Source organism: Rhinoraja longicauda, chromosome 16, assembly GCF_053455715.1.
Source record: "Rhinoraja longicauda isolate Sanriku21f chromosome 16, sRhiLon1.1, whole genome shotgun sequence".
Lineage (NCBI taxonomy): Eukaryota > Metazoa > Chordata > Chondrichthyes > Rajiformes > Arhynchobatidae > Rhinoraja > Rhinoraja longicauda.
Window position 1 is genome coordinate 884048 of NC_135968.1, and position 9105 is coordinate 893152.

Here is a 9105-nt window from a genome sequence, read left to right on the forward strand (position 1 = left end):
GTTAGATAGAGCTCTAGGGGTTAGTGGAATCAAGGGATGTGGGGAGAAGGCAGGCACGGGTTACTGATTGTGGATGATCAGCCATGATCATAGTGAATGGCGGTGCTGGCTCGAAGGGCCGAATGGCCTCCTCCTGCACCTATTTTCTGGCTCCTCCTGCACCTATTTTCTATGTTTCTATGAAAGTCATTAAAGCTCTGAAAGAAATAATTCAAGATCTATTATAACCAGGAACAAGTAGATTTGCAGCAGATTAACAGATAGACATTACTGAGTGCTTTTTAAAATTGATGTCGGATCAAATGAAGTTCCGGTTTCTCAGGACACGCATTCTGTTTGATTTACTTGCGTCCCCGTCAACATTTCACTCCTCGTCCCTGTGTCCCTATCGCTGCATTTCCTCGCCAAGCTTTTTTCTTGAAATGAGAAAGCATCTCATGGGTTGTCAAGAATTTCCCGAATCTCCTGAGAATTATAGATTAGTCTTCCGTGGCCTGCTGCACGAATCCAGAAGGAAAAACCCACAGGGAGCCCAAAATAACACCAGCGCATCATTTCTCCTTTGAATTTGAAATTGTCTGTGTTCATAGACAATAGACAATAGGTGCAGGAGTAGGCCCTTCGAGCCATTCAATGTGATTCATTGCAGAGGTACAAAAGCTGTTTGTCTGGGTGCATCACTTGATGCACCTCACAGAATACCTCGAAACAGAGATGGAGACTTTAAATATTAAATTATTACTTGCGTCTAATTTATTTAAAAATAAATTTTGTGCATTTAATCATTTTATTAACTACACATCCAAAGGTGACAAGCCTTCCAATAAAGGAGTAACACTTTACTGAAAGCACGGAGGCTACGCAACAGAAAAAAAGGAAAGAACACTGACCAAAATTTGAACCAAACAATAGTCCAACCGCACAATACAATACAATATATCTTTATTGTCATTGTACCCAAGGGTACAACGAGATTGGGAATGCTTTGTCCCACCCCCGACATCAGTCTGAAGAAGGGTCTCGACCCGAAACGTCACCCATTCCTTCTCTCCCGAGATGCTGCCTGACCTGCTGAGTTACTCCAGCATTTTGTGAATAAATCGATTTGTACCAGCATCTGCAGTTATTTTCTTATACTAGAGATTGGGAATGCGCCTCCCATACGATGCAATAATTCAATTAATTTAGGCAACAGCAACTCAATGAAACAATTGTAACAGTTTTAGACAGGATAAAGTGCAAGTTGATCTATGCGTTGTGACCATCCGGCTCAGCAGGACCGGTTCATAGCAGCTATGGCCCTGGGGATGAAGCTGTTCCTGAGTCTAGAGGTACGGGCGTAGAAGGCCTTGTATCGTCTGCCCGATGGAAGGAGTTCGAACAGACTGTTGCAGGGGTGTGAAGAGTCTTTGTGGATGCTGGTGGCTTTTCTGAGGCACCGTGTGTTGTAGATGCCCTCCGAGTCTGGTAGCTGTGTTCCGATGGCCCTCTGAGCTCTATGGACTACCCGCTGTAGAGCTTTCCTTTCTGCCTCCGTGCAGCTGAGGTACCACACAGGGATGCCATGTGTTAGGATGCTCTCTATGGTGCAGCGGTAGAAAGTCGTCAGCAGCTGTTGGGGTAGACCAGACTTTTTCAGTGTTCTTAGGTAGAACAGTCTTTGCTGTGCTTTCTTGACCAGCGCAGCAGTGTTATTGGACCATGTTAGGTCCTCCGAAATGTGAGTGCCCAGAAACTTGAAGCTGGACACTCTCTCCACACTGTCCCCGTTGATAGAGATCGGGGCATATTCCCCGTTATGTGACCTACGGAAGTTGATGATCAGCTCCTTGGTCTTGGTGGTATTTAGGGACAGGTTGTTATCCGAGCACCAGTCCGCCAGGTTCTGCACCTCCGCTCTATAGTTTGTTTCATCCCCGTTGGTGATAAGCCCGATCACTGTTGTGTCGTCTGCAAACTTGACAATGGTGTTGGTGTCGAATGCAGGAACACAGTCGTGTGTGAAGAGGGAGTAGAGCATGGGGCTCAGAACACAGCCCTGTGGTGTGCCGGTACTCAGGGTGATAGTGGAGGATAGGTGCGGGCCCATTCTCACTGCCTGCAGTCGTTCCAGCAGGAAGTCCAGGATCCAGTCACATAATGACGAGCTGAGGCCTAGCTGGTGGAGTTTGGTGATGAGCTTTTTTTAATTTTTTTTTTTTTTTTTTTATCAAAAATATTTATTCAAATATTAAAATAATATATACAATACAATAAAACCAAAACAGAACCCACCACCAGAATATTATACAAACAAATATACCTATTGAAACTATTATACAATTATATTACAATCCCCATCCAGGATACATCCAATCCCCCGCGGTGCCCAGCGGTCCCGGAAATCCTCCAGGGTGCCCGTGGACAGCGCGTAGTCCCTCTCCAACACCACCCTGGCACGGACGTAACCCCGGAAAAGGGGCAGGCAGCTGGCTCGGGCAGAGCCCTCTTCCGCCTGTTGGTGATGAGCTTGGTGGGGATGATCGTGTTGAAGGCGGAGCTATAGTCTATGAATAGCATCCTCACGTACGTGCCCTGTCTCTGTAGGTGAGTCAGGACAGTGTGAAGAGCCAGAGAGATGGCGTCCTCTGTGGATCTATTTGCCCTGTATGCAAATCGATGCTGGATTTGATGTGTGAGAGGACCAGCCTTTCAAAGCACTTCATGACTATCGGCATTAGGGCAACCGGGCGGTAGTCGTTCAGGTTGGAGATCTTTGCTTTTTTTGGCACCGGAACTATGATAGCCGACTTGGGGACCGTAGCCAGAGATAATGACAGGTTAAAGATCCTGGTGAATACCTCAGCCAGCTGTTCAGCACAGTCCTTCAGTACCCTTCCTTGAACTCCATCCGGGCCTGCAGCCTTGCATGGGTTGACCCTTTGCAGAGTGCGTTGTACTCCTGTGTGCTCAGTTGCAAGACCAGTCCCTCCGCCTCGGCTGGGGTTCTTCCACTCAAGGTGGTTTTGCCAGTTTCGAAGCGGGCAAAGAAGGTGTTAAGCTCGTTGGTCAGTGCTTGGAGGATGCCTACGCTGCTTGGAACCCCCTTACCAAGTAAAATAAAGATGTTCTGGGTGTCCTTGTGCATCAGTCACTGTAAGGAAGCATGCAGGTACAGCAGGCAGTGAAAAAAGCTAATGGAATGTTGGCCTTCATAACAAGAGGAGTTCAGTATAGGAGCAAAGAGGTCCTTCTGCAGTTGTACAGGGCCCTCGTGAGACTGCATGTGGAGTACTGTGTGCAGTTTTGGTCTCCAAATTTGAGGAAGGCTATTCTTGTTATTGAGGGCGTGCAGCGTAGGTTTACTATGTTAATTCCCGGAATGGCGGGACTGTCATGTGCTGAAAGACTGGAGCGACTAGGCTTGTTTACACTGGAATTTAGAAGGATGAGAGGGGATCTTATCAAAACATAAGATTATTAAGGGGTTGGACACGTTAAAGACAGGAAACATGTTGTTGTTGGGAGAAGCCAGGAACGGGGTACTGATTGAGTACCCCAACATGTTGTTGTTGGGAGAAGGACAGGAACGGGGTACTGATTGAGAATGATCAGCCATGATCACATTTAATGGTAGTGCCGAATGGCCTACTCCTGCACCTATTGTCTATATTGTTCACCCATTCCTTCCCTCCTGAGATGCTGCCTGACCTGCTGAGTTACTCCAGCATTTTGTGAATAAATACCTTCGATTTGTACCAGCATCTGCAGTTATTTTCTTACACATCTTGTGAAGTGTAGTCAATCTGAGCATCAGGCGTCTGGTTTCAAGGGAGTCCCAGTTAAGTCGGTGAGCATTATGGTTACACTGGATTGTCGTCTGAAGTCGCCGTACACAAACCGGGCTGTTCTTCGTTGGACATTTTGAAGAACAATATAGACAATAGACAATAGGTGCAGGAGGAGGCCATTCGGCTCTTCAAGCCAGCACCACCATTCAATGTGATCATGGCTGATCATTCTCAATTACTACCCCGTTCCTGCCTTCTCCCCATACCCCCTGACTCCGCTATCCTTAAGAGCTCTATCTAGCTCTCTCTTGAATGCATTCAGACAATTGGCCTCCACTGCCTTCTGGGGCAGAGAATTCCACAGATTTACAACTCTAATGGCCTACCCCTTATTCTTAAACTATGATCCCTGGTTCTGGACTCCCCCAACATTGGGAACATGTTTCCTGCCTTTAATGTGTCCAACAATGACATCGAGCGCCACGATGACTTGTAAGTCGAAGAGAAAACAACAAGATCCTAGAAGAAGGCGCAACAAGCAACTTGTAGTTCAACAACACACACCTGCTCCCGACATCCAGTCTCTTTTCCCTGAAACAATTTCCCTCTGGAATGCCCTCCCACAAGCCCATCTACGCAACCTCCAAGCCCTGCATCCGGGCCCACAGACGGCAAAGCCCCCGCGAGACCAGACCCACTCTCGTCAACGTCCAGTATAGTCCCTGGTGGACTCTTCGGAGGTGATGACTAGGCTGCGGCTGTACCCCACCTGAGCTCCCAGCGCCAGCGGCCAATGGGAGCGAGACCCGCCCCCTCCCTGACTGACGGGCAGCGCCAGCGGCCAATGGGAGCGATACCCGCCCCCTCCCTCACTGACGGACAGCGCCAGCGGCCAATGGGAGCGAGTCCCGCTCCTCCCTCACTGACGGGCAGCGCCAGCGGCCAATGGGAGCGAGACCCGCCCCCCTCCCACACTGACAGGCGCGCCGCCAATGGGAATGAGTCCCGCCCCCTCCCCCACGACTACTTGCGTTTGAGGCAGCAGGAGTTATGTGCCGCCCTCCAGGCGCTGTAGCCAGTGCAATGTGCTGTTGTCGAGGGCCGTGAGGTCTACCCCTCCACCAGGGGGACGGAGGACAGTGCAGTCGGACATGCCGTGCCGCGCTGTTTGCTGGTCTGCTCCACACACGCAGGCTGCTGATGAACGCAACCCCCAACGATGCATGTTGGCGTTGAACCGGCCAACCCCTTTGTGGAGCCGGTTCAGGGCGACCCACTCTTTGTGGGGCATGTCCGAGTGGGGCCGGGTGGGGCTGTGGTGTTCGGTGCAACAGTGAATTGAGGAGGTCGCGATGTCTGTCCCCAGCTGGTTCTCCATGCTCCTAGTATGTTGAAACCGGAGCCACAGAGGGTTACTGCGTGACGGGAGAAAGGGTGACGAGATGACAGGCGTTGAGGTCCCAGTGGCTGTGAATCCTGGGTGAGGTGGTGCAAAGGATGTTTGGCGACCGATGGAGCCTTGCACACCAGCCTATGAGTGAAGAACTCTCTGCGAAGCTTGGCGGGTGCGATACCTGCGAGCAGGAGATCCGTCGGAGTAGGGCGTAGGCAGCCAGTGATGATCCGCATGGTGTCGTTGAGGGTGGCGTCTAGCTTGCCGGTATGAGCGCTGCTGCACCATGCTGGGGCGGCGTACTCAGCGGCTCTGTACACGAGTGCAAGAGCACTGGTTCGAAGAGTAGATGTCCTGGCGCCCCATGACGATAGGGCCAAGCAGCGCAGGAGGTTGTTCCGTGCCGAGACTTTAGCACGGAGAGATTCAAGGTGTTGATTGTAGGTCAGCTGCCGATCTAGTTTCGCCCCGAGGTATGTAGGAAATGGGTTGTAGGGTAGGGGTGACCCATTGAGGATGACGGTTGGCTGGCGTTGAGCTTTCTTATTGTTCAGGTGAAAGGCCGTTGTGGTGATTTTTGCCATGCTCAGTTTTAGTCTCCAGGTCTTAAGGTAGCCCGCGACAAGTTCCATATCCGCCGAGAGCACATCCTCAACATTTGACCAGCTCTTGTCCGAGTGCAGTAGGGCCAAGTCATCTGCGTATCTATACTGGCGCGAGGTCGTGCACGGCAGATCGCTGATATAGAGATTGAAGAGCATGGGGGCCAGTACCAAGCCTCCGTTTCTTAGGCGTTGCAGTCGGCTAGATTGTCCGCCGCTGGTCTTGAGTACAAAACTGCGGATGGCAAGGATGTTGGCAAGGAGCCACACTAAATGATGGTCAGGGATGGTTCGGAGGAGCTTCAAGATCAGGCCCTGGTGCCACACAGTATCATAGGTGGCGGTGAGGTCCACCAGTGTGATGCCCGCCTTGTGACCCTTTTTGAAACTGTCTTCGATGTCATTGGTCAGCTTGACTATTTGGTGGGTGGTGCAGCGTCCACGCCGAAATCTGGCTTGTTCAGCGGGTAGTTGAGGTCAACGATTGGATCGAGCCGGGTCAGGAGAAGCCATTCGAGGAGCTTGTACGGGACACAGAGGAGTGAGATGGGCCGATAGAATGGACTGACCAGTGAGGCAAGAGGAGTAAAACTCACGGAGCCAGACCAGGCATTTTGGACCGCAGTGTTTCAGGAATTCTGGGGGGATGTTGTCAGGACCCTGAGCTTTTCCACATTTCAGTTGAGCGATGACAGAAGAAAGTTCTGCAGAGGAAAAGGGTGCAGACAGGTGCCCATCAGCACCTGGAGCTTTCCACAGATTAGTGGAATCCACTGCCGGGCAGCGTGAGCTGCCAGTCGAAGCGAGCGCAGCCGCCCCAGGTCCAATATCACAAAGGACCAGGTATCGCCCCCTCCCTGCGTCCAACCAATCAAAGCGCATCCCCGCCCCGGCGCAGGTGAGCGCGTCCTATAGGTCGAGCCGCAGCCCCGCCCCTCGGATAGACGGTGCCCTCCGCCCTAGCAACGGTTGCCACGGAGCGGCTGGCCAATTGGGTGCCCAGTCTGACAATAGACAATAGACAATAGGTGCAGGAGTAGGCCATTCAGCCCTTCGAGCCAGCACCGCCATTCAATGCGATCATGGCTGATCACTCTCAATCAGTACCCCGTTCCTGCCTTCTCCCCATACCCCCTCACTCCGCTATCCTTAAGAGCTCTATCCAGCTTTCTCTTGAAAGCATCCAACGAACTGGCCTCCACTGCCTTCTGAGGCAGAGAATTCCACACCTTCACCACTCTCTGACTGAAAAAGTTCTTCCTCATCTGCGTTTGGTCTCGCCGATGTATAAGAGTCCCCATCTTGAACATCGGATACAGTAGATGAGTTTGGAGGAGATGCAAGTGAGGCTTTGACCCTCCCTCACCTCCTTTCCAGCTTCCTTCCCCAACTACAATCAGACTGAAGAAGAGTCCCGACCGGAAACCTCACCTATCAATGTACTTGCATTAAACATTATACCCAAAATTGTATATGTGTACACTGTGGACGGCTCGATTGTAATCATGTTTAGTCTTTCCGCTGACAGCATGCAACAAAAACCAGAGCGTGGTGGGCCTCGGTCGCCTCGGCAGAAGTCAAACTATCTGTCCGTGGGAGAAGCATGGGGGAAGAGAGAAGAAATTTTCTTGCCTTCCATCACAGTGAGGGGGTGTCTGGAGGAGTCACTGTGATGGATGTTTGTGTTTAAATTGTGTGTCTTGTGTCTTTTGCTCTGTACTGTTGTGGCTGCGTGGCAAATGATTTTCGTTCAATTCATTTTGAATGGCAATAAAGGTTATTCAGATGTGGAACAAGCTGCCGGAGGTGTAGAGAGACAGATACAGTCACAATCTTCATAATCTGTTTGGACAGGTTAATAAATCAGAGCAGCAGAAATTGGCCATTCGGCCATCATGACATTCCGGGGATTTAGTGCCAGCACGCCCCTGCTCATCCCTCGGTTCATGAAACCCTGTCGTCCGTCCTTGAAGAGGATGTGGGGTAAAGTGTGCCGTATCACTAGCTTTAACCAATGGTCTCCAGGTTGTTTGCTTCAGTCTAACAACCTGTGGCTCCCATTCATGCCAGGGTTCAGTCGCCGATGGTTCCCGTCCAACTGGCACCTGGATTTGGGCAGCTCCTTTTCCTGGATAAGAACATCCTATCGGATACTATCGCGCTGCTTCTTGATCTTGGAGCGCTCAATACACTGAGTTTTGTCTTGGCTTCTGCCATTTTAGACTCCCAACTCCAATCGTTCTTTCTCTCTTTTCAATTGATCACTCTTCTTCTTGTAATCTAATTGTCTTTTCCTCCGTTCTTCTTCTTCTTCTTGCAGTTGTCTTCTCCATTCTTCTGCTAGCAGTTGTCTTCTCCTCCGTTCTTCTTCTTTCCGTTCTTCCTCCATTTGGCCTTCTAGCTTCTCAATCTCTTGCCATGAATCCAGCTTGCCGTGCAAGAACAGCCAGTTCCAACTCAGCCTCCTTATGAACAGAAAGCGTCGAAGATGCATGAGATTTGATGCTCAACTTAGAGGTCGAAATATTTGAAGCTCTATCTCCAGGTCTGATGGAGTCTGCATCAAGGCCACCCTCGCATAAGGCGCCCTCAACGTTGGAGGGTGCGGCCTCATCACCTACGTGGCTTAGCCATTGAACAACATCTTGGATAAATCCATCGAAATTTTCGACCAACTGCCGTATACATTTCTTTTGCTTATCCTGGTCTTCTGGTGCTAACTGTAGCTCTCTCAATGTTTCATAATGCTGTAGATTTCGCCCTTGAGGTGGTTAAGTTGATCTAGATTGAGCTCCACCTCTGCCTTCTTGCCTGATTTTATTAGCTCTTTGATGTTTTCCATGGTCTTCACAGCCATCTTATATTTACGTTTCTTCAGCTTTCATTGCTTTAATAAGCCATGTCTTTACCAATTTGAGTAAGCTTAATGGCCCTATTTTCCACTATCGCCACCCTGTGACTGAACATCAGATTTAATTTGACATTCTGAGCTTGTTAATGTAAGCCAGATGTGCTTTCTTTTCTCCTTAATACTTGTTATTTTTAAACAAGACTTGGTAACCAGGAACTCCAATAAATCGTTCCAGCTTAGGCAGATTTCACGATCACTCCAGTTCAGATAAGATCTCACACTTCGTCTCTTGTGAAGGCAAGTTCTCTGAACTTTCCGAAGGAGTGGATTCAAGCTGATGGCTTCAGTTTAAGATGGCATTTTACGCGATGTAGTGGCCAGCTTCTCGTCTATCAATTAGCTCCCAAGCTGCCAGTTGCATAGACCAGCTGAGCGATAAGCATAATGACTCGAGCAAATATAAATAACAGAGATCCTCCTTGATGTTTT